We start from the raw sequence: 26,069 nt of genomic DNA, 5'->3' as shown, positions 1-26,069 counted from the left end.
ATATATATATATATATATATATATATATATATATATATATATATATACATACTTTTTCTCCAAGGAAATATATTATTCTCCATTTTTAAAGCATCACAGATTTTAATCATACCTAACATATATCTGGGTAATTTGTCATACTCTTTCAGTGGACCTATCATCCCGATGGTCCCTGTGGATACTCCCTCCAGTGGTACAGATTTTAGCTCATCTGTGCCTTCTCAACCTCTTCAGGTCTTATCCATGTCCGCCCCTACATCCTCCACAGAACATCTATCCCATGTGCTGTAGGAACCTTTTCTCTAGGTATCTTCAAATCACATGTGTACTATAGTAGCATGTAGCCTGTTATTCCTCATTCTCACCACATGGCCAGCCTACCTTCTTTTTCAGCCATATATTTCTTTGATAATAATTTATATGCAATTTCTTTTGGCAAACACATCTACCATATGTCTCTCTGCCTTTTGGAAGCCTTGTAATTTTTATTATTTGCAGATAATGATGTTCCATGATTCGTGGCCACATAGCTTTACTGGACAAATACTGGTGTTAGAAAAATGGAATTGTTTTTTCAGGTAGAGCATGGGATTAAACTGTTGAGCAATTTTCCAATGACAATACAGTCAGCTCTTTTCTATCAGTTCAGTTTGGACCTCAGCTTATAGTTTCTCTGGCAGCATTTGTCCAAGATATGTATCTTGATGGACCAGTTCAATAGTCTGTCTACCCAATTGCTTATCATACTCTTGAAAACAGGAATTCTTCATCCACTTGGTTTTTACTGTTTGGATTATTAAACCAAATGCTTTTGATTGTTTGTGAATCTCATTTACAAGGCTCTGTAATTTTCCATGATTTGATGCAATCAGCATCTGCAAACATAATTTCCTATCTTTGTTTTCTCTAGTGCCATTTCTGCTTCCTCATGTAGCACATGTTAGAATCCAAATGCAGAGACTTGCTGTTGCTGATGTAGAAATTAGTTTGTTATAGAAATGTTGACAGACCCCTTCCATGTCTGATCTGTTTGTTGTCCTTCCAGTTTCATCTTTAAATGCTCTTGGGGTGGTCTGGCATAATTAGGTCTCACACCCAGGTTTCTGTATTGTTTTCTCCCCTTTTGCTTCTTTCTGTTTCATGAGGTGACATTGTTCTTAATTTTCTATCATCTTCCTACATAATATTTTGATAATACTTTTATATTCAAAGCAGCTGTTGCCTTGGGTTGTCACATCTCTCTGCTAAGCAGAGAGATCAAGTGTTTTTGTTTTGTTTTGAACTTGCTGAGGTGGTTTTTCAAGGCTCTTTTGACCTTCTTTGGGACAGTAAAGCTGCTTTACATCAGTTTAACTTCCATAGGAAATAGTGATTCCTATCTCAAGTCAGCAAAAGTTTCTTTATGCATTTTAACAGATATTTCCATTTTTTCTTGTCAGTAGCTTTTAGAAAACAGGTCAGATTCAGGAACTGGAGCTGTTTTAATTACATTTTATATCTTCTTTTTCATCTTTATCTTTTCTAATAATTTTGTATTGATTTTTGTCTTTGCTATAACATCTTAATAGTTTAAGCATATATGGACCTGACTACATAATCATATGTGTATGTATGTATGTATGATTGTATGTATGTTTATATATACATATCTTTGCATACATATGTATATATATGTATTATATATGCATCTATCTTTTCTAAACTTTGTATCTTTCTGTGCACTTGGCCAGAATACACATTATAAATGATTGGTGTGGTGTAGTTTATGTGTTCATATATATGTCATGATCAGAACCAGGAACTATGGTTTGTGGTCCCTTTATGCCAAATTGTCAAGGTAACACTGAGGAAATTTTCATGTGGCTATCACAGCACTCAGTATTTTGTAAGTGTCCAATATGTTGGAAACAGCAATTTATTCGTGTTTAATAGTAGAAATCATAGCATTATTCATTCATTCTGCAATATGTATTGAATGCCTAAGACATACAAGATAGGATACTAAACAAAACATTGCCCCAGACCTAAAGGGAGGTGAGGAGTGTACCTCAGTCAGTGCCAAGTACTGTCCTAAACACTGGGGAAACACAAGGAGGCAAAAGATAGTTTCTGTCCTCAAGGAACTTAGAATCTGATAGAGGAGATAACCTGCAAACAAATACAAAGCAAGCTAGCTATATAAAGGATAAATAGAAAATACTTAACAGAGGCAAGACAAAGAAATTAAGAGGGGTTGACAAAAGCTCTCTGTAGAAGGTAGAATTATGTATATCTAACAATTACATTTATGTCACAGGATATCGTGTCCAGTCAGAGATAGGCAGTCACCCCTTCATAGGTAATTGAATCTGCCAGTGACCAAACTGTGTTGAAGTCTGATTTGGCCTGAATGTATAGGCATGGTTTACTTCTGTTACTTGTGAGATGGTCAGGCACTTCAGAAACAGTGTCAGTATATTCTAGTACTTCTCTTTCCAGTGGCATCAGATATTTCAGATTTTTTTCACCTAAATGGGGATGCAGTCATCATGGCCCCTTGAAGTAAGTGGCTCTGTTTAAGCATTGAGGAAGGTTCTTTAGTAAACTGTTGATTCCAAATTAATGACACCAGCTAGAAGACATAGCCGAGAGGGTAGAATATGGGATGAGTTGTTTATAGGGAAGGTACTCCCTGCTAGCCAGATGCTTGTGTCCTAAAGTGTGGAGATTAAGATGTGACTTTAGTTTTCAGATGAATTCATAGCTAGTTTGATTTTCAGTGTTTACTTGCCAGTTTCCCTAAGGAATGCTAAAAGTTTATTTCATCTTAAGTAAACCCAGTATATTAAAGTATATATTTACAAAACATTTTAGGAGATAATTCATTTACCAAAGATTCTTCAGTCAATAGCAACAAAAACAAAATTCAAATGATAAGCTTCTCTAGTATATTTAAATTGTGATTCAATTTACAGTAATTTAATTTACCAAGGAACACAGGATCATAAATTTAGAGCTGGGAAGCGACCTTAGTCCAAACACTTCATTTTGAAGTTAGGGAAACCAAGGCCTAAAGTTGTCTTTTTTTCCGGAATACTTATTTCAGGAAGGGAGGTATACATATATTACCTTACCTAATGGATTTTACTCTTGAAATGTTTAGTATTGTGCAAAAGGAGTTGGGATTTTGTCCTGTATTTATAGTTTTACTTTACTAAAGGATTTATTAAGGAGTTCCTAAGGCCTAATATAAATTGAGCTTGCAGAGATCCAAGAAGCTGATGAATTGTGAAGTACAGAACTAAAGGCTTTATGAATAAGTTAAGGCAACTATCCCTACTTTTTAGAGTCTAGCCCATTTTTCTGACTTCATCGCCATTACAGCCAATTACCATACCAAGCAATACGTTTTGTTTTGTTTTGTTTTTTATTTGTAAATGGATTATGAAGGGCATGGCAGCTCTTAGGAGAAAAAGTTTAAGAACCAGTAATTAATTGAAAGAGCATTGGGTAGGACATAATGTTCTAGGACATAATGTTATAATCTACCAATGGCTATTTGACATTAAATAAGTCATTTTAATGCATCATACCTTGTTTTCTTTATCTATAAAAAAGGGTATAATAATGCCTGACCCCAATTTCTCTGTTATTACAAAATTAAAATGAAATAATAATGTAAAAGCACTTTGGTGCTTTTACTAATAAATAAAAGTGACTATTTTATTTTTAAAATTTTTCCTGTTTCTCTATTTGTATCATAAATTTAGCTTCCTTTTAGCTAATTAGAACTATTGGTGATAGTACCGTACTTTGATATGACACTCATTATTTGAAGGATCTTCTTGTCTTCTTAAGAGAATTTCACAGACATTTGCTTATTCTCACAGCTTATCCTATACAACAGGTAGATAGTAGGTTTTGATCCAGTCTTCAAGGAATTGAATTAAATGCCTTGCATTCTTGCTTTCCAAAGTAATCATGATCTCCTGGGTTCTCATTATAGAAACTTTGGTCATCTTTACCCCCCACATTCATGGCTTTTGTAATCTCATTCCAATTTAACATACTTGCTAGATTTTTTTAATCTCCCAAAATATTCCTTTTTAGAGACCGATCCTTTTTTTAAGTACCATGGTCTTTGAACCCCATTCTGAAATGCCTAATTCAAGTAGATTTGTAGCCATTCACTACTGAGCCATGTTGTTCTGACATCTTCTTTCAGTTCCTTTTTGTCAGTAAACATCTACAAGTTCAACATATTTTTCCTCAAATTTGTAGTTAATGTGTTTCTTGGGGATTTATTACTCTACTTAATGGTTAAAAGCATTCCTAAGCATGCTACAGACCCATAGACTGTGGTGTGTAGTCTCACACTGTCTGTGGCTTAGTATTGCCTCAGTATTGTGATCTGGAGCCAACTAAATTAAATGCTATTTTGATATTGCATTAAGTTATTTGTAAAGCCCATGTAGAAGGGGAAAAAAAGACCTCACTGCTACTGGAAGAGGGTGTACAAAGCTACATATGGAAAGAGCTTTTGAATATGAATGTTTGTAATCTTCTAAATGCACAGTATTTCGCAGTAGATGTTAAAATGCACCTTGAAGAGTTTCTCCATTTTCTCATCTTCCAAAATAATTTCTTTCTTTGTTCCCATTCACTTGTCCTGTGTGTTTTAGCCAGGTTTATGCTATCAGTTTTATACTAGAAACTAACCCAGTGTTAAATCAGTGTATACAGCTTGGCAAGAAACATAATGAAGCATACGCCTGGTCCGCCATAAAAAGTCAAAAAAGATATGAATAATCAACCTAATTTTGCAATTCATTTCTTGTGGTAAATAGCCTTAGGTGGTTACCACATCTTTCTATCTATGCCTTAGTTTTCTCTTGTAAGATGAGGAAGTTGTTTGGGCCATACTTGAAGGATCTGTAATTGAATCAAGCATTGGAAACTCTTGGTGTGGGAACTCCTTCTGCCCAATGCAGACTGTAATCAGTCTTTGACTTGATAGAAGACATAGAGTTGTTTGAGTCACACAGAAGAGGCATAATTTGAATCCATGTCTTCTTACCTCAGTCCAGCCTTTGTCTCCCATACAATGCTGCTAATCTTTGCCTGAAATCTCAATGTTTGCCCCAAATCTCAAAACATTTTTCGCTGTTTGAAAAATTAAATGGGCTGCCTTATAAATTTAGAAGTTCAGCTATGTGACTTATAAGGCCCATTCTAATTCTGATAGGCTATTATTCTTTGATTCTGTGATTTTAAAAAATGTTATGAGTCTTTGCCACCAGATGGCACTGGTGAGCAAGGAAGGCCAAGTTGGCAATCATCCTCTGACCCAGAAGAGCTATCTCTGCTTTCCTGGACAACCTACTCTATCCCCATTCTATGGATGGAGATTCCCAAGCATCTCTCTCCCTTTCGGGGGTGTGACTTTTACCCTCCAAGCAGTTTACTCTCTCTTCCCTTCACAAGGGCATGGCTTTCTTTCAGTACCTACATGCCAAATGACCTCCAACATTGGAAGGAAGGAAATAAATTGTTTTTGCTCACTTGCAGTTTAAAAAACTGTATCTGGGTTTTTTTCTGATATTTTTATAGGTTTGCTGGTCTAATACCAACCCCTTACTAATAGCTCCAATCCCTGATCTAACTAGGTCAAAATATCACTTGAATATGCCCCTTTGTGGTTTTCTTCCTATCATCTATGTAAGTGCTGAGCAAAGTTCAGTAGCAGCTTAGATTTTGTTGACCAACATTTAATCTCAGATTGGAAATATTAGAAATCAAAGAGAACATTTAAGGGAAAGATGACAACCATATATGAAGAAATTAATTAGTACTAGGGAGACTTACTTCATCTAGAGTAGAGAAACAGGAAGGGGAAGGAGAAAAAGAATGCAAGATTAGACAAGTTTAACCGCCCTCCTCCCCCACCTACTCCGTGTCATTGTGTTGTTCATTCATTCATGTGTCCAATTCTTCATGACACATGGACCACAGCATACCAGGTCCTTCCATCTGCGTCTTGAATGCATAGCAATTTTCAGAATGCAGTTTCCATTTGTAATCCGCTCTGATCTCTCCTCCAGTCTGGCACAGCATTTTCTTCAACCACTATAAAAACATCTTCATGTTGTTTCCACTTTCTTGGCTTCCTGATTCCTTTTGCTTTCTGTTTCCATGTTCTTTTTTACCCATAAGTCCTTATACCAAAGGTTGAAAGAAGAGGGCAGCTAAGCTTGAAAGTCTAGATCAGCCCATTCAGACCAAAAAGTTAAAAGTGAACATAACAAAATTACCAAGATCAAGTATGACTCCAAAGAAGAGCTATGAGAAGGCAGCCCCAACCCAGCCTCTTCATGAAGTTGGGAAATACCAAGAGTATCGTGAATCACTGTCCCCTCTGGGTATGACCAAGGACTACCTACAAATGTATTAGTAAGAAAACGGGGGGGGGGGGGATGTGGAACATGGAAAAAAAAAAAGACAATCTCTCATTATCCTGGTGGACAAGATAGAGATGGGACACTTGATAATTCAGCCAAGTGGATTTAGATATGGTTGAATGACCAGACCCAAAGAGTACTCATTGATAGACTGATGTTATCTTAGAAGATGGGGATTACTAGAGTCCCAGGGAATATATCTTAGATCCTATACTGTTTATTCTTTTTATTAGTCAATTGGATAAAACTGCATATGACATGCTTATAACATATTTATATGACGCAGAGCTAGGCAGTATAAGAAAATACATTGGATGAAAGAATCAAGATTAAAATAAAAGACTTTTAACAGAATAGAATACCAGGCTGAATATAATATGATGGAACTTAACAGTGATCTATGAAGAGTCCTAAGATTTAGGATAGAAATGATAACCGTCTTCTTCTAGAATTAGAAGAGAATTTATTGTGGAAAAAGAATAAATTTGTTCTGCTTTGTCCAGAGGACAGAACCAGGAGCAATGAGTGGAAGCCACAAAAAGACAGCTGATAATTGAAGCTATTCATAAGTGCAACTACCTAGGGCAGTAATGGACTCCCCTTCACTTGGCATCTACAAAGAGAGAATGGATGGGCACTTGTTAAAGATGCTGAGGATTGGGATTCCCAGTCAGTCATGGGTTGGACCAGAGATTAGCTTGGCCTCTGAGGTCCCTTTCAACAATGAGATTCTATAAATCCATCTTTCTTTGTAAAAAAAAAAAAAACAAATTTGCTAATTTAATTGAAATTGGAAAGTGCTATAAAAATAGAAGATGTAGATCTATGATTACAAAAGTTCTAAGGGGCTGTCCCCTAGAAGTTTATCCTCTAGAAGGTAGGGTAGATATACATCTCCCTGAGAAAATGCAGTGGATCTCTGTGTGCCCATTCAGCTAGAAAAACAGAAACCATTTGTTGTCCCAACAATTCATTTTGTTTTCTAGGGAGGAGTTGTAAATTACAAATAGCTTTCAGTAAGGCATCATATAAATAAAATGTTTTGTACTGTCATCTATTAGCTACCAGCTCTGTTCCATTGTAAATTACATTTTAATAGTTGTGTATCTCAGTGAGGCTGCGAGGTGGTCCAATGGACAGAGCAACTACAAAATGGGGGATAATAATAATAGCACCTATCTCCCACGGTTGTTGTGAGGCTCAAATGAGATAATATTTATAATGTGCATAGTAGGCACTTAATAAATGCTTGTTTCCTCTCTTTGATAACACAATCCAAACAACTCAAATAGTAACAAAACTAGAAACTATTGACCTTTTTTAGAAGTTTTTATAGATTTTTTATAGAGGCCTTCCTCAGTCCTTTTGAGTCTTATTCTCACTGAGGTCGTGTGACACTTTCAGGATATTCTAAATATTTGAAATCAAAACGAGTTGGCTTCCCCTGGCAACTGGTTGCCAGTTTTCATTGGTTTTGCTTCTAAGTATAAGGTGCAAGAAAGGAATATTAAACCTAGTGTCACCAGATATAGGTAAATGTTGGCTCTGCCATTTAGTAACTGTGTGACTGTGCACAGGTCACTTAGCCTTTCTTGGTCACAGTTTTCTCATTTATAAAATGATTATATGACCTATAAAAGTTCTTTCCTGCCATGATCTCCTGTATATAGGACTTTTTTTTAGGACTTTTAATGATGATTAGAGGTGAAGAAATGAACTAGAAAATGTGTAGCCAAAAAAAGTCCAAACCACACCTCCTGAGCATAACTCCCAAGTCAGAGCTTTAAATAAGGAATTAGTCACATTTTCTACATTTCGTATACAGTGTTCTTTGAATTACATATTGATAGTTATTCAGTGGAATTCAAAGAAACACTGTACATCATTTATAGAGAAAACATATGTAAGGATGAAAAAGCTGAAATACTGTCCTACCATGGGTGGGTATAAGCCACAGAATTCTGAACTCCAGACATCTTAGCTGAAATATTCCCCAGTGATGAGACCTTTTTAATGAAAGTGGAATCCTTTAGTGCAGTTCTTCTCAGAACTACACCTTGACTTAAAGAAAGAACACTTCTTCAAGAAATCTTTTGAACAAAGATTCCAAAGAAGCAGCATTGAAGGAAATATAGGGTAAGGACAAATTCTTTCCTGTTCCTAATATGCTGTGCTAAATTACAATATACATTTTGCCCTAGAAGTACAGGAGAGGAGAAAACAGGGTAAGAAGGTGGTGTATTCATGAGCATTCCCCTTTCACAAATGTACATACTGAGCCAGGAGAGCCAAAGTTGTTTGGCAAATTTCTTCATTCAGCAGTCCTACAAAGCGAAGTATATTACAGATACCCCCTGGTTGTTATGCTTACAAAACAAAATAGCTTTCTGTTGGATGTAGACTGCTACATATTTTGATTCTAGTAGCAATATGGCAGGGTTAAGGTCAACTTGTGTAGTGTAATCTGGTGCCTGTTTTCGATAGCTATCACAGAAATAGATACTTATTTCAAGATGCTTAAACAGATGATTAGGTGAAAATTCCAACAAACCTTGAAGCATCAGAAAGTAAAGGTTTTCCCACTCCCACCCCCTAACTCTGTAGCATCCCGCACAATTCTCAGGATCCCTATAAGCTTATCCTTCCATGGGGGCAATTTATGACTGGGAAATAAATAAATAATACATGTGATATTCGTCTATCCAAGAAACAGTGCTTGTGAAATTTGCCACCCCTGCTACACTTTCCCAGACAATCGACAAAGAATAATGTAAGTGCTCATCACTACACCTGGGCCAGGGAATCAAAAGTTTGACAAAGGGTATTTGAATTTTTATGCTGAAAGGAGATTGCGTCTCTAATCTATTGTATTTCTAGAAGCACAAGGTAGAAAGATACATAGAAAAACTACTTTCTGCTTGAATGAATAAACAACTAAACATGAAGGGATGAACTTACTACCCAAGGATTCTTAGCACGCTGAAAAATAAAGCTATTTTTTTAAACTGGTTTGTCTTCCATCGCATGATTTCACATTCACTCAGCACCAGTTGCCATCTGCTACTAGCTGGTTTATATGCTTGGGCAAAGTACTGGAGCAGGGTGGGAAGGAGGAGGAAGAGTCAGAGAGGGAAGAAAGGAGACACTTGCACAGCTCATGAGGTCCTTTGTGTTGGAGACTAGGTTTCAGGACATGAGTACTTTAAGAACAATATACCAGTGTCTCTTAAACTAGACCAGGCGCCCAGCATATCAGATAAGAAGGGTACAGTGGTGTTTGGTCTACTCTACTTAAAGAAGGCATAGAGGAAAAAACTGAGTAAAACTGAAAGGCATTGGGGGGATGGAGGGGGGTGATTGCAAACTGCATTCAGTAGGGTTCTACAGATTGGGACTGTGCAATATTACAATACTCCCAAGAATGGACCCACTAATTAAAATATTGTATAATGCTACTGATGGACTTGTAAATCCCAGAGATATAAGGATACATAACTAAATAGATCTTTAGATGTATTGTTTCAGAGAATTAGCATAGAATTACAATATATATAGCAATAAGTAGACTCACCACATTAGGTAAAGAACTTTAACTAGTGAAGAATGTGGAATAAATGGGTTTACAATTCTGATTTCTTTTTTAAAGAAACAAACAACTACTGGGCTATAATGATGCCTTCAGGGAACAAAGGTTTTCTGAAAAACTGGTGGGCCTCTGGAACCTCTTTTAAATCTAATTATATTGCTCAGAAGTTGTTTGTTTTTTATCATTGTTATCTGAAAAATATGGGGCTAAAGTATTGCCTTTTATGCATTCTTTGTATACTGAAGTTAACTACCAAAAATTAATAGTTACACGGTATGTGTCTTACATCACAGAGTTGATGAAACCTTTGGGAAAAAAATCAGCAGGTTGGTTCTCTGTGACATTTGGAAATAAGCACTGTCACACAGTAAGCAGCATCGCACCTCAGATTTGAGAAATTAGTATCAAAATGGGGGGGGGGGGGAAATCCTTGCCGTATGAGGCAATAATCTTATACAAGGTATATTCAAATACAAAATTAGCAAGTTGTGCAGAAGTGGGCTGTGCTCTAGAACCAAGAATCAGGGGCGCTAAGACTGCCAGATTTGAATCCTAAGGGTAACTATACAACTTTATATCCTGGATAGAGCCTACCACAGTGCTCAGTGCATAGTAGGTGCTCAGTATATTTGTATTAAATGAATTGAAGGCCCTCATCTTAATTCAAGTGTTTCACCCTGCTTCCCTACCATCTGGGACTAGTCACATAATTGTGACTCAACAATAATTATACAATTAGTAATGCCTTGAGACTCTCTCCTTTGTCTTCCTAGGATCTCAGAGTGCTTTCATGTCCTATCTTATTCATTGCCATAACATCTCTATGAAGCAAGAGATCTCCATTTTTACAGATGGGTTACAGATCAGTGACTCAAATCTCTTTTTCTAAAGCTTGGGTGATTAATAGTCATCATACTGACCCAACTCAAAACAGAGCTTTTCAGGCTGTGGAGGCTTTCTGAGGCCTGAGACTATCTTATCTTCATTGTGAACATCATTATTTTAATTTGGTCTCCAGGATTCAGATCAAAGTCTTTTTCTTTTTTTGATCCAGATCTGCGATTTTATAGGTGTGGGGAACTTCCCAGGGTGGAAATACCCCTCACTGATGCCAACCAGCCAGTCTGTAGCTGATAGTTGTAGAAAGATGTCTGAAGTACTGAATTTATTTGTTCATGTTCACCCAGCTAGGGTATATCAAAGACAGGACTTGAACTCACTTTTTCCAGACTATATAGTTGACCTTCTAGTTACCACAACTATCTGCCTCTCATAGAACAACTCTGAGAAGTAACTTTTGGAAATCCTTGACATTCTATTTTACTTCAAGGATAAATTAAAATCCTCTTTCATATTCTGTGTTCATCTCTGCTGACTCTATGAGCAAAGACTCAATACTGCATGCCAGTTTAAAAAAAAAAAAAGAATGAGATCTTATTCTAGCGTATTAGTCACTGGTACTTTTCTTGGGGGAAACAGGATTTAAAATCATGTCTGACCCTTGCAGATGTTGCCTTTCAACAAGAAAGTGTTAAATGTGGTGTCTACAAGTTCTCTCCAGGGTTAGTATCTAACTCTTCACTTGATTATGGATTTAGCAGTACATTTGTGAAAGGCAAAAAGACAACCCATTTCTTTTCTCTTCCTCAGTGGACATTAGGGAAAACATTGCTTATTTACTTTGTAAATGAGGACACCCAGTGGCCACAGAGTGAAAATAGAGTCTGAGAACTCCTGCTTGTGATAATGCAAATACAGCTATTCATAATGATATCACAACGAATCTGTGACTATTTCTATAGAACCTCTAAACATAGCTTGTTTCATATTTATATAGAGATAAGTAAAGAAATAGTAAGAAAGCATCTACTTGTCCTTGATGGATTCATTTCATTTGGTCCAAATGAACATCGACACTAGGTACTGAAACAACTGGCAAATGTGATTGCTGAGCCATGGTCATAGATATTTGAAAGACTACAGAAAACAGAAGTGGTAGCGCAGGAGACACAAAGAAGGGCAAATGTCCCAATGATCCAAACAGGAAAGGAGAATTGATTCTATAAACTTTAAGCCAAGAAGTTCAACTTTGATACCTATGAAAACTGTAGAATTAAAGAGATGGTTAGTGAACATCTAGGAAAGGAGGGGATTAAAAGAGCCAGCATAGCTTCATTAACAACAGATCATCTTTATTCATTAGTAGATCTAGAGATTGCTATAGATAAAAGAATTGGATTTTAGCAAAACATTTTATTTTTTAAAAAATCATACTATTCTTATGGAAAAGTATAGAAAGATGTGGTCTCTAGTTGATAATACAGTTACAGAGATTTTAATACAGTTGAATGATCAGACTCAAAAATATCCAGTAAGAGTCCAAGGTCATCTTGGCAAAAGATCTCCAGTGGATTGCCCCCATAGTCTAGGTTCAACCCTGTACTGTTTAGCTTGCTTATCAATGATTTAGATAAAGGCATAAATGTCATATGTATGTATAACACAAAGCTAGATGGCATAGTTAACATACTTCATGACAAAGTCAGGGTCAAGTAGATCTTGACATGGTAGAACTTTGGGCTAAATCTAATTGGTTGAAATGCACCAGGGCTAAATGTAATAAAGTCTTACATGGGTCTAAAAGTTCCCATTCACAAGTACATGATGAAGTAGGTGGCTATGGTTAGACAACAGCTTATCTGAAAAGGATCTGCAAGATTTTATGGACTACTTACTTGGTATAAGTCACCAATATGATCTGGCAGCCAAAAAAGCTAATGCCATGTGCTAATGAGCTGCATTAAAAATACAATCCCTTAATAATAATATGGATAAACCTTTACAGAGGACGTACTATGTGCCAGGCATTGTGCTAAATAAGGTGGTGGTACCTCTGTGCTCTGTCCTCGTCAGAATTGTTTTCAGTTTTAGATACCACATTTTAGGAAAGATATTGATAAATTGAAAAACATATACAAGAGGACAATGAAGAGAGTACAGAGTTTGGAGTCCCATGTCATGAAAATCACTTGAAGGAAATGGGAATATTTAGCCTGAGGAAGACAAGAGACAGGGGGAGCATGGTAGCTGTCTTCAAGTGTTTGAAGGGCTGTCATATGCAAATGGAAATCAGGATTATCCTGTTTGCCCATAGAGGACAGAACTAGGAGCAATGGATAGAAATTACAAAGAGGCTGTTTCGGGCTTAATTTCAGGAAAAACTTTGCTGATAATTTTAGAACTCTTCAAAAGGGAAATGGGCTACCTCGGAAAAAGTGAATCCCCCACCACTAGAAATATTCAGAGACTGAATGTTCACTTATCTGGTGTATTATAGTGGGAGAGTATTTGCAAGTATGAAGATTAAACTAGATGACCACTGAAGTCCCTTCCCACTCTAAAATTCTGAGGTTCTGTGTGATGGGAGGTCTTCATCAACTGTTTCATATTACTTCATAGGTTGCTCACCTCTCCCCTCACTTTGTATAATAAGGGCCAACTCAGCTTCAAGCTCCAGTGAATTACCAGCTGGCAACACATTAAACTTTTCTATCAAAAAGGGATGGATTTGGGGGAATGGGGATAATAATGATATATGAACCCTCTACTCTAATACCTATGCATTGATGTAAGCAGTTTATTGAACAAAATGAAGAAAAATAACTTTAAATCTAAAATTTTTACTGAATACATAACTGAAAGACGCTATTGGGTAGGGGGAGAATAAAGGAGGGAGGGGGGAGATGAGAAGAGGAGAGGATTAGAGAAACTATATTGCCCATCAAACAGCCTAGGACTGTTGCACAGACCCAGCCTCTCTGAAGACATAGAGAGAGGCTGTGACTCAAAGAAAATATAGTCTGAACCTCAATCAACTTTGGGTATGGTGGAAAGTTCATTTCATATTTATCGAGCATCTTCTACACAGAGCCATATTAGATTCTATGGGAGATGTGTGTGTGTGTATGTAAACACATACATAGCGCAATTCCTACATTAAAGAAGTTGATGCTTGATACTCTCACTTTCCACAACAAAATTTATACAGATGAAACAATTAAAGGTCAAGGCATGTGATATAGACAGTAAGTGCATTGGGAAATCAGTATAGGATGGAGTCATCAGAGGAAGCTTCACAGAGAAGATCTGACTTGATTTGGGCCTTAAAGAATGGACATGGTTTGGATAAGTGGAGAGAAAGGGGGGAGCAACCAAAGAAAGGAAGATCAAGAGAGAAGAGGTGGTAAAGAAGACAGTGAAGAGGATGTGTAGAAGACGGTAAACTAACTTATTGGAGCATAATAAGAAGTTCATCTAATTCAATCCAACAAATATCTATCAAATACCTACCGAGCACAAAGCACTGCACTAGGAGTTGAAGAGTCAAATACGAAGCAAACATTCCCTGTCCCTACATTCTACTGGGGGACATGTATACAGAGAAGGAAATCAAAAGTAAGAGTGTATTGTATGGCCAGGTTATTAGACTACTAATAACAACAGTACCTATAAAAAGCACGCTATATGCCTGACCTCTATATGCCATTTTCACTTCTGTATGTCTACAGAAAAAATAGTAAAGAATGTTTTCCTCCAAATTAGTGAGACAGATGATGGAAGCCACCACATGTTATTTTACCCATTTGCCATGTTTCCCAATTATTATTCACAATACTTTTCTAGAATTTTTCCTCATCCTTGCACTAAGAAGCCCTTCCCAAAAGAAACTTTGTCCCCATTCATGTAACATCTAACTGCCTTTCTGACAACTCAAACTGGATGTCCAGTAGACATCTTAAATTCAACGTATCCAAAACTGAGTTCATTATCTTTCCCCTAAGTCATTCCCTGTCTTCTGCCTTCTCTATTATTGTAGAGTGTAACACCATCCTCCCAGTTCCTCAGACCCCAAATGTAGGTACCATCCTCAACTCCTCACTACCTCTCATCCCCCTTTTCCAATCTGTTGGCAAGGCCTCGCTGTTTCATCCTTGCAAAAGGCCCTCTGCTCTTCTCTGACACTGCCATCACTCTCATCATAAAGGCCCTCATCACCTCACACCTGAACTATCACCTGCAGGTGGGTCTGCCTGTCTCAAGTCTCTCCCGTCAACAGTCTGTCCTCCATTTGGCCACAAAAGTGATTTTCCTAAAGCTCAGGTCCAACCATGTAACCTTCCCCACCCCAACCCTCCCTCTCCCAGTAAACTTCAGTGTCTCCCTATCACCACCTTGATCAAATGCAAAATCCTCTGTTTGGCATTCGAAGCCCTTTATAACCTGCCCCCACCTTTCTAATCTTCTTCTCTGTAATACATGCTTTTTGACCCAGTCTGCTTGCTGCTGTATGAACAAGACACTTCACCTCTCAGCTGCAGTTATTTTCCAGACATTCCCCTACGCCTTTCCGGCCCTCCTAACTAAAAGCCTGCCTTCTTCAGAAGCCTTCCCCAGACTTCTGAATTTCAGTGTCTGGCCTCCATTCATTATTGGTATTTGTCCTGTACCTAGTTTCTACATATTTGTTGTTGTCTCCTCCAGACTGTGAACCATTTGAGGGGAGGGTCTGCCTTTGGACTCTTATGCGTCCCCAGCACTTAGCACACTGTCTAACACATAATAGGTACTTGATAAATGTTTCTTAACTAACTTCTGAGACTGACTAGTATGGTTTAAAAAAATTACTTAATTTGGATCCCATTATATCTTACCTCTACTCCAGAGCCTAGCCAGTTTAGAAAAGCAGGCCCCCAACCTTCTTTAGAGAAATTCATTATCCAGTGGCACCTTAAGCCCTGAACTGTTCTTTTTCTTGTTGTGTGTAACTTTTTCACACTTAAAGCCAATTGTCTGTTACAGACCAGTACTGTCTCCCTTAGAACAATGGAATGTCCCTTTGTTGATGAACAAAAGTCTTCCAGGACCTGGACAATTAATTGTACGTTGGGGGGATTTTTTAAACCCTAAATAGGATGGAACAAGGAAGAAAAAGAATGTATTCATTATGAATCAGAAAACACTCCTCAGAAGCTATTTATGACAACAATAAAAAGAAATGTAAAGGAAATTCTGCCTATCGGGATATTCTACAATTAATTTAACTGGAAAGCTTGTTTTATTTAAAAAAAAAAAACATAGGGTTCTGTTTTATCATTATTTGAAGGCCAGGTAAATATTTTTCCATTTGTAAGTCAAAGAATGAATTTTATGCCTGCCTATAGACTCCATAATTAGCTGTTAAGATTTAACCCAAGAATCTTCATTCCTGATACCTTTATTGCCTCTTTGGGCTAATATAAGATTTTTGTTCAAAGTTCATTTTCCATTCAAATAAGATTGTGATGATTTAAAGCTATTTAGAGAGAATAGATGTACCCAGAATTCTTGAAGTGATTGTGTAAAAGACATCATGCTCTTAATTTCCTTTAAAGCAAAATAAAGGGCCATCACTGACTTTGTACTTGATGACACAAATCATTCTTGAAAGCCTTATTTGAGCCTAAGTTCAAATTGCATAACTTGTAGTGTGAATTTAAGTTGATCTTTTTTGTTCATTTCTGTAGTCCCACCCACAGATGCAGCATCTCAGGTTTTTTTTTTGTTCCCCAGATTTAGTGAACAAAGGAAAAGGTTACAATAGGGCATCAGCTAAATTTGTAAGGAAAGAGCTTTAGAAAAATCAAAATCCCCCCCCAAAAAAAAGTATCTCAAAAGGTTTACAAGATAAGAGGATTTAAAGACATCAACCTCAGATTTCATTGACTTCTCTCCTTCATCCCAGCATGTCCTACTGCCTCAAGAAGAAGCCATTTCATTTAAACATCAGGAGGAGGGCATCTATAGCTATCCTTCAGTGTGTTGTCTGGCACCGTAACTATCAGATACTTTTGTGCTCAGTTAAAACAGAGCTCTCAAATTCTAGTGGGAGAGGGCAAAGAAAGCTTTTGAACTCACAGCGTTTTATTCTTCTGCATAAAGGCATTCCATTAGAATCTGTGGTTCTAAGGCTAAAATTCACATCTCTATGCAGTGTATACAACAAAAAAAAAACTCAACTTATAGAATCTTATTGCTAGGAGATACTTTAGAGCTCATCTTCTTGGCCAACCCCCTCATTATGTACAGTACTGAATGCATAATAGTCAAATACTTGTCAACAGATTAATGTACATTCCAAACAAGTTAAGGTTGTAAAGCTATCGTTTGTATTTGTTAATAGCAGGCTCAAGTTGGGATCAGACAAGACTACTTCATGTAAATAAGAAAAAGCATCACTGTTTTAAGAGACAAGACCAACCTTTATAGCAGGACAGTTTTCCTTCAGTATTAAATTTTCCCCCTACTACGTTAGTGCCTCGAAATCTGAACACTAGGGTTTGTGAAATGTGACCATTACAGTTATTCCATTATGACCCATCATCCCAGCAAGAGCAAGGCCCTGAAGGAAGGAAGTCTCAGACTTCTAATTTTTCATGGGACAAGTGGAAGGGGGAAGGAGGAGATGAGGAGCACAGGCTCAAATCAAAGTTCCACAGTGTGGGGCCCTGAGCATTCAAGGAACAGACAAAAGTTAGAGTCTGCAAAAATAGGATAAGGAAGTTCAGAGAAAAGGGAGAGAAGTTTGCTCATTTGACATTTTTACCCAAGTTCAACCCTGTTTGCTTTATCCCTCAAATATAATGAAGTTTATGGTATAAGAAATGGCAGAAATAGAGGTAGGGTGGTCTTGGGCTCCCTGCTAGAAATATTTCAGGGTACTCAGGTTATTCCTGGTAAATTAAATTGTTTTGTCACCTACCATGTTTCCCCAATAATAAGACACTGTCTTATTATTTTTTTTTTTTGGATAGAAAAACACCAGAGGGCTTATTTTCAGGGGAGGGCTTATTTTAATGAACATTGACAGCAATTTTAATAAACAGGTAAATGTGAACAAAAAAATGTACCTTTATTCAATAATGAATTCAATAAAGAACAGGATGACGCGCTCACTGCTGCAGCTCTGATTGGATGCAGCTCGGAGCGCAGCGTGCGTTTCACCCAGGGGGTGGGGGACGGTGCATACAGAGGGTACCGTAATGTAGCATGTAGCGCAGGGGATCACCTTCACTACAGTAGCAATCTCAATAGGGCTTATTTTCGGGGGAGGGCTTATTTTAGAGGAATCTTACACAGTAAGGGGAGGGCTTATTTTCGGGATAGGTCTTATTATCGGGGAAACACCGTAGATTACAGAGATCATATTTATATATTTTAGAAATTTTCATATAAGTATTTAATTTTCTAATGGTAGAAGGGAAGGAGAGAAAAGAAGAGAATAAGCATTTATATGGCACCTACTGTGTACCAAACACTGTGTTAAGCACTTTACAAATATTATTCTCATTTGATCTTCACAACAATCCTAATGAAGTAGATGTTGTTATTATACTCATTTACAATTGGGAAACTAAGGTAAAGAGAAGGTAAGTGACTTTTCCTGAGCTACACATTGCTAATAAGCATCTGAGGTAGGATCTGAATGCAAGTCTTCTGATTCCAGTCCCAGTGCTCTATCCCACTATGCCAACTAGCTGCCTCAACAGTAAGTAAAAGGTATCACGCCTTTTCCTAGGCATCTTCTAGAGACAGCTAGTTGACAATGGAAAGATCACTGGACTTGGAGTCAGGAAGACGATAAGTTCAAATCCTGATTCTGACGCTAGCTGTGTGTGACCCTAGGCAAGTCCCTTACCTGCTGTTAAGCTCAGTTTCCTCATCTGTAAAATGGAGGTGTTAATAGTACATACTTCCCAAGGTTATTGTGAGAAAAAGATGAGTTAATGTGTGAAGAGCTTTGCAGACTTTAAAGTACTATATAAATTTATCTAAAATTATTAGTTTTTATGATCTGCATTAACTGACAAAATGGCATCTGCTTAGAGTGCATCTGATACAAAGAAAACCGTGACAAGTGATGTTATGTTTCATCTGTATAAAACTGGATCGTGCTTTATGCTAGGAATGCAAGTGAAAACATTTCCAGGTTTCAGCTAATGATATTATTTTAGGGGGTTATAAGTTTTTTTTCCCTCTCTTTAAGCCTTCTCTCTCCTACTTTCTCTCTCTTCCTTTCTCCTCTTCCTCCCTCCACCTGTCTCTGTGTTTGCCATCTCTTCTTCATAGTTCTCATGAAAAACATTTTACTTCTTCAGCTAAGATAGTGACCTCTCATCTCAAAAAGTGCCATGTTGTATAGAAAAGACCATATGTAGGATGTATCTGAGAAAAGAGAGAATATCATATGGGGGTGGCTAGGTGGCATAGTGAATAGAGCACCTGCCCTGGAGTTAGGAGGACCTGAGTTCAAATCTGCCCTAAGATACTTAACACAAAAGCTAGCCTTATGACCTTGGGCAAGTCAGTTAACCCCAATTTCCCTCCCAAAAAAAAAAAAAAAAGAAAGGATATCATACTTACATATGTATCTGTATATACACTGAAAGATAAAGGCAGAATAAAGAACTAATACAAATCTTATACAACAGATTTGGAATCAGTAAAAAGTCCAGCCTAGATTTAAACAGATACAGTATGGTCAGCTTAAACTTAAATAAGTGTGAAGTAAATTTTCTTGCTTCTTCAACAACAACAATCTCAGTCACAAGGCAAAAAAAACCCCAGACACCACTATCAGCTATGTTTACAAAAGATAGCAAAATGTAGTTTACAAGGCAAATTTGCTTTCTCAGCATATGTAATCATCTTACTCCCCGTGAAAAGTGAAACCCATTATCATGTCATAGTGTGGCCTGTACCATTGACAGCACATCTAGTTAGTAGCAACTGTTTCACATATTGTTAAACAGAGTAGTTGAAGTAGTAACAATACTATGGTCATCATAGTGATGGTGTTTGTACTTGATTTGGTACCTGAGTGACAGGGTGGGTATGTCTTCCACTGATGTTTTAGTAAAACAGTCTTGCTGTACCTAAAATATCCATTACCCTCATGGCCAATACTTTGATTATGTGTCCTCCAAACTTAGCTCTCCTGGTCTTCATAAAATTAACACACTGCCCTTCACTGAAGCTACATTGGAAGGCTTGATCAATCAATCAGCAGGTATTAATACCATGTTCCAGGAATGATGCTCAGTGCTGGAAATCAAAAGAAAAAAGGCCCTATTTTCAAAGAGCTTCTATTCTAATGGGGGAGAGAACAGGTACATAAATAGTTAATTTTGTTGTTATTCAGTTGTGTCTGACTCTTTGTGACCCTTTTTGGGTTTTCTTGACAGCAATACTGGAGTCATTTCCTTCTCTAGCTCATTTTACAGATAAGGAAACTGAGGCAAACAGGGTTAAGTGACTTGCCAAGGATGACACAGCTAGTACGTGTGTAAGGCCAGATTGTAACTGAGGAAGAAGAGTCTTCCTGACTCCAGGCCTGGCACTTTGTCCACTGTGGCTCCTAGCACCTTACAAAACTGATGCTACCCTGACTACTGGGTAGGATTTTCTGGAAGATGATCATAATCATCCAACAAAAACAGGTGCTGATTCTATTTCCCACACTTACAGATTTACAAGCTGTGGGCCAAGCATGCCATATTGAAATTTTACTTGCTATTCATATAGGTCATTTGACCTAAACCTGTTCATTCGACCATATTCATCTTGGTTATTATTTTGGTCATTTCTGTTTCCTGCCAAATCACCGGGTCTCCAAATTCCCATCTCCCTTCCCACTACATCAGGCTTGTACTAGTCTCATTTTATACAGCCATTTGGTCTCCTGGCTGGGAATAGACCGGATTTCACACCTAATTAAAAGAGATTGTTATTGCCTGCTGTTTCCTTTCTTCATCCTTTTTCCTTACACCCATCAGCATTTTATTCTCATGCTAAGTCCTGTCCTTGTTGGACACCCACAGCTTAAGGACCAGCAGGGAGCAAGGTTCCTATAAAACAGTAAACCAAGCCCTCCATCACCTATTTCACAACAACAAAACTTTCCCTTCAATCTCTACCCCCTGCTTCAACTCCCTTCTATATTCTGCCTGCTCTTCCTAGATGAATTCCATTCGTGTTTCTGGTGAGTGACATTGCAGTCTGATCTATATTTTTACTCTGTTGAAAAGACATGGGTTTTTTCCCTCCTAAAAAAAACCCAGTACTTTTATCTTAGTATTTTTTTTTACTTTGCCACCAATTCCACATCCGTACCACTCCCTTTGCTCCCTTCATAGAAAACTGTGCTTTTTTTTTTCAAATGCACATAATCCATGTAAAGTTGTGAGGTTTTGTAGGGTTGAGGCTTTTTTCCCCCCTGAATGGTCCAAATGCCTATTCACTGCCAATCTAAGAAAGAATAGGGTTTGAATTTTCACACCATTCCTTCCTATACAGTTCCTGAATACCCATCCAATCAAGATTTGTTTTCAATGGGGAGAAAACCTCCTACAGTAGACTATTTCAAATTGATTCCATTGGAATCTATACATTAATGTTCATTGGGTGAAAATGAAGCATTTCACAAAAGCCCTGTGCCCAGCATTACTGTCACAGAAACTTTTTTCCCACTGTATTCCAGTTAAATAGGGAAGAAAGCCTGGGAACAGATCAAGACAACACTATTCCTTTGCCTCAGGCATTGTATGCTGTAGGCATGAGATGGTGCTGAATGATGGGGTATGTTTCCCCAGTCTTATTCTACTAAAAATCGGCAAAAGGTGATCCATCCTTTTGTGAGCGTTTTTTTTTTCCTATAAAAGTGACAGGTATTAAAGGTTTCTACCTAAAAAAATGGCAAGTTGATTACTTTTCTGACTTAAGTCACTCTGTAGTTTAAAATAAAAGTTGTAAAAATTGAGCTAATAACTACCAAAAGTTACCTGGTCTCCAAATTCTTAACTCTAGTTCCACATGGCACTTACCTTACTTTTCCATTTGGTCAAAGATCCTAGAATTGGTTTTTGTCTGCCTACACCAAGGTAACAGGTTATCTGATACTTCCTAGTGTCAGAGTCAGAAGACCTGAATTCAAGTCACAGTGCCAAAATTTATTAGCCATGTAACCTTAAGAAAATTACTTATCCTCCTATTCCCCAGTCTCTCTTTGTAAAATGGGGAAAATCTGAGGCAGCTAAGGTGATACGGTAGGTAGAGCACTGGGCCTAGAGTCAGAAAAACCTGAGTTCAAATCCAGTCTCAGCCACTTACTGTGTGAATCTGGGCAAGTCACTTAACCTTTCTCTGCCTTGGTTTTCCTCATCTGTAAAATGGGTATCTGCATAACACCCACCTTACAAGGTTGTTGTGAAGACCAAATGAGATAATAATTGTAAAAGGTGCTTAACACAATGTCTGGCACTTGATAAATATTTGTTCCCTTCCTCCCCAAGCCCTAATAATACTCACACTACCCTTTTCCTGAGATAATTGTGAGGAAAGCACTTTGTAAAGTGCTCAAAAATGAGTTTTTAATAATAACTGTTCAGTCAAGCAAGAAATTGGAAGAGTGCTGGCTCTAGGCATTGGACCTCAGTTCAGATCCTACCTCTGATGAACAGACTACCTGTCACCCCTTGAGCAAGTCACTTCATCTCCCTTGCCCTTAATGTCTTCATCTAAAGGAGACTGGTCTGTATGGTCTTTGAAGTCTCTTTAAGCACTAAATCTCTGATTCTGTATGGTTTTCACAAAATTGACCGATTGTTTGGTTAAATGGACCCAACTTATGAGGGCAGAAATTTACCCTCACAAACTAGTTGTTTTGGAGGGGGATAGGTATCATGTATCATAGTATTATAGAAATAGAAGGGACCTTACAGACTAGGCACCCCCCCATCATTTTTTATATATAAGGAAACAGAGACAGGTTAAGTGACTTGCTCAGGGTCACACAGCCAATAAGTGTCAGAGGCAGAATTTGATCTTGGGTCTTCTGAGCATTAGGCTTGGAATCAAGGAAGACTCATCTTCATGAGTTCAAATGTAGTTTCAGTTCAGACACTTACTAGCTGTGTCACCCTGGGTAAATCACTTAACCCTATTTGCCTCAGTTCCTCACCTGTAAAATGAGCTGGAGAAGGAAATGACAAACCACTATCTCTGCCAAGAAAACCCCAAAAAGAGTCACGACAAATCAGACACAACTGAAACAACCAAACAACTTCTGATGCCAAATCCAATAATCAGTCTACTGGTATCTATCTGTTCTCAGCCATAGGAACAACAATCATTACTTTACTCTCTATTCTCTTCCCTAGGATCCTTGGAAGTAAATGACTATAAAGTTTCATAGGGTGGGAAGTAGCTGGTTTTATTCCTTTTTGGTCACAAATACAGCTTGTCCTCAGAACTGTCCCTAGCTAGTAGGAAACAGAGGGAATCAATTCCTTTAGATGCCAACCACCTCTGACAATAAGCTGAATAAATAATGTATTAGAGGAGCATTTCAAAGGATCAGCAATGTTCCAGACCATGTCAATCAGTCACCAAGGATTCATGAAGCACTTAGGATGTGCCAGGCACTGTGCTAAGTGCTGTTCTTGTGTCTTTGTGTCTGTCGTTCAGTGGCCTTCCTTGTGGAAATGAGTGCAGTACCTTCATGCCACCCTCTCCTCATCCTTATTACTCTCATCTCCTGCTGCCCAGGTCACTCTCCTTGACTAAACATCTGGTTCAACCTCATAGGGTTATTGTGAGGATGGAATAAGATATTAGTAAAGTGCTTAGCACAGAGTCTGGCATATAGGAGGTGCTTAATAAATGCTTGTTTCTTTCACACACATACCCCTCCTCTCCACTCCATCCTCTATAGCCATCTTTAAGGACTTAAGTAGTCATGGTGATGATCTTCTTACATCTTAAACATCCAATTTCTCAACCTCTTCAGTTCCAATTAATTCCTCAAACCACATTAACCTCATATTGACATGGCACTGAATGACAACACCTTCAGGATTCTGAACTTTGAAATTCCACTCTTCTATCTTTCTACCTCTCTGACATGACCTCTCACTTCTAGACTGCTCCGTATTTTCCTGTCCTTTCTCTTCTTCTCTGGTCCTCTTGCCTCTATACTAAACTCTCATTGCATGTTTCTTCACATTAGTCTTTCACTAGCTACCATTTCAGAAACACACACATATGCATACACACACTGCGACCTTCTACTACTCCCAAATTATTAATCCTTATCTCTGAGTAATCCCAACTATGTGATTTCTAGGCAGATTTTTATTGTTGTTGTGGGGAAGACACTGGTAGCTGGGGGTTCTGGAAAGGCTTCATGGAGGAGGAAGTCCTGGAGCTGAGCTTTGCAGGAAACCAGGAGTCTTAAGAGGTCAAGATGAGGAAAGATTACATTCCAAGTGGGGAATAATGTTGAATAAAAAGCTAGGTTGTGAAGGCCTTTAAATTCCAAACTGAGGAATTGGTATTTGATCCTAGCAGCAACAGACAGCCGCTGGAATGTAGTGATCAGGATGAGATGGGGTCAGACATTATTAATTGTTTACCACAGAGGTGTCAAACAAGTGGATTGGGTCTGCATTAGGATATCATTGTGCATTAGGACAATCATTCTGATAGACGACTTCCTTTTGTGTTTCTGATCAGACACAATAACACTGTCATAAGTTGCCACCACACCTTCTGAAAACACTGTCTGAGTTGGCTAAAAGGGACCAGAGAGGTAATAATCTTGTATTTAAATGATCCGTGTTGTCCTCTGTAAAGAAAACAGCTGCTTCCCTAAGATCACTAGTCCATCATCCAGTCCCCTCTCTCCACTGCCATCATCCAGGGATAAACAACACGTGGAGAAGTGTGGTTCAGGCCTTCGTCCTCTCTGCCCTGGACACTTACAAGAGCCCCTTATTTTATCTCTTCCCACTCCAGTCCTTGTCTGTGCAGCTGCCAAAGTAGTTTTCAGTAGAATGCCAGTTCTGACCATGTCATTCCCCTCTACTCCTCACTCAGTATAACTTGAGTGGCTCTCCATTATTTCTTAGATAAAATATAAAGTCCACTGAACAGCATTTAAAGCCCATTCCTACATCTCCATCATCTTCCACATTACTCCACTCCACATACTCTGTGGGGACAGCCTGCTTGCTGCTCCTCACACATGATGCTCATCTCTCTTCTCATTCTGCTTCTGGCTGCCCTTGGAAGTGTTATAGAACACATGCAGCCCACGGGCCACTTGTTTGACACCTCTGTGGTAAACAGTTAATAAGTGGTTTTTCATTCATTCATCCTTAGCATAATTGTGGTAACAAAATCATTTCCCAGGGTCAGGATTGCTATTTTGTGACCTTTCAGGCACCCATTCCCCATTAGACTTCAGAGAATTTAACTACTCCCTATACACTCATTGTGAAAAAAACTTTGCATAAGGCATCAGAGATGGCAAGCATATGTAGATTATGGAGTAGAGGCAGAGGGATGTCACTTTCTTGAGTTGATTGAAGCTGGCTTACATTCTGTAACCTATTCCTCAGCTAAGAAATGTTTAGTTAACCTAACGGTGAAATTAATTTTCTCAAGGATTTTGCATAAATGGAAGGGAAGGGTTTGTTTATTTAATTAAATGAATACATGAGAAATGTCTGAAAGCTTTAGCTTTGCATTCATTTTTGTCTATGAGTAAAATAAAGGGATGGGGAACTTTTTGTAAGCTTGGGGGAGCATAAGAATTTAACCAAGTTCAGGGTCTGACCAGTTCTCCAGAACCTTCAGGAATGGGCTGAAAATTTATTAGTTAATAGTTTACTTTCAGTATCTCTTGAGTGAGGGTTAAATAAGTTTAGTAGATATGCTGACTAAATAACATAGCTAATACTTAAGCTGGTATCCTTTTTTCAAAAGCTTTAGACTTTTGAGTGGCTCCTGCCTGGAACCAGAGCCTCATAAGGAATATAAACATGAAGGAAGGGATAAATGAGGACCGCAACTGTCATGCCATAATATGAACTCTGCATCCAAAATAACTATGATTCTGGTTAGCCCAGAAGTCTAGGCAACATAACAGGTTATCTTTCCTATGCTCTATG

The 26,069-nt window shown here is 38.0% G+C and overlaps 1 protein-coding gene across 41 annotated transcripts in view; it reads left to right on the top strand.

Moving 5' to 3' along the window:
- The window catches only part of ZBTB20 (zinc finger and BTB domain containing 20), a 1,019,756-nt gene that overhangs the window by 968,091 nt on the left and 25,596 nt on the right, over positions 1–26,069 (top strand). The gene's annotated exons all lie outside the window — the stretch shown is intronic.

This window comes from Petaurus breviceps, unplaced genomic scaffold (assembly GCF_028583685.1).
Source record: "Petaurus breviceps papuanus isolate PSGF00001 unplaced genomic scaffold, PetGlider_PUasm1.0 90792, whole genome shotgun sequence".
In the NCBI taxonomy this organism is placed as follows: Eukaryota; Metazoa; Chordata; class Mammalia; order Diprotodontia; family Petauridae; genus Petaurus; species Petaurus breviceps.
This window is presented reverse-complemented; position numbering and strand designations above follow the sequence as displayed.